The following is a 1,025-nucleotide window of genomic DNA, read 5'->3' as shown; positions in this document are numbered from 1 at the left end:
GGACTCCTTCGCCTCTTCCCTGGGCTCCTGCCCGGCCCGTTGGGCACGTCGGACAGGTCCGCGCCCCGGCTGCCCGGGCGGTGGCCCGGCGAGAGCCACGGGGAGGGGCTGCCCAGCGCCCCCCGCCTGTGCTACCTCCGGCAGGGGCCGAGTTTGGTCTCATCCGTGTACCCCACGTGTTCGTCCCCGGGCCTCCCAAGGCTTTGCGGGGCGGGTGCCCGCTCCTCATCACATGTGAGGTTGATTTCTGACCCCCCGTCACTTCTGCCAGGGACAGCGCGGAGGGATGATGGGCCTCCGCCGGTTCCCGCAGGTGCCCGCGGGGGTCTCCGGCCACCCGCCCCGCACTTCTAGGCGGGACCCGGGGCTGCAGGGCAGGCATGGCCACTCCGTGAGCTAAGACCCTCACTCTGGGGCTGGGGCACCCGCTGGCTCCGCGTGAATGGACTTCGCAAGTGTCTGCTGCTTTCCCCGGGGTCCTGGTGCAGCCTCGGGGCAGCCGCTCCCAGCCCCCGTGCACGGCGCGGTCAGCGCGGCTCTCGCCGCGCTCTGCGTGGGTGGGTGTGCGGTGGCCCACGCAGGGATTGCCCCAGCACGCTGCTGCTTAGCCCCGGACGGGGGACACGGATGTGGGGTGCCAAGCAGGTCCTTCCTCACTTGGATGGGCCCGGTTCCGACCCTGGAAGAAAAGCTTCCTGTGCCCGTGAATAGTCCGGCTGGACTCTGGCAGCCGTGGCAGGGGCAGACCCCAACCAGGTTCCCCCCCTACGGGACGTGGGGGTCTGACGCGGAGTGTGCAGGTCTCGCACTGCCGTGTGGTGCCCAGGAGCTTGTCTCAGCCCCGCCCGCGCTGGGGGAAAAGCAGGTGCCGAGAGGGGCTGCGGGACCAGCGTGGGCTTCGGTCCTGCGCGTTCAGGGATCTGCCCCCGGGGACGGGGCCCCGTGTCTGCGGAGGCACTGGTGGAGCACGGCCGTCGCTCCGGCCCCGAGGCTCCCGGTGGCGAAGGGAGGCTGCCCTCGTCCGG

The sequence above is a fragment of the Manacus vitellinus genome, unplaced genomic scaffold (assembly GCF_001715985.3).
Source record: "Manacus vitellinus isolate BGI_N305 unplaced genomic scaffold, ASM171598v3 scaffold_21_pilon, whole genome shotgun sequence".
NCBI lineage: Eukaryota > Metazoa > Chordata > Aves > Passeriformes > Pipridae > Manacus > Manacus vitellinus.
The sequence above is the reverse complement of the archived record's forward strand: the minus strand, read 5'-3'. Positions refer to the sequence as shown.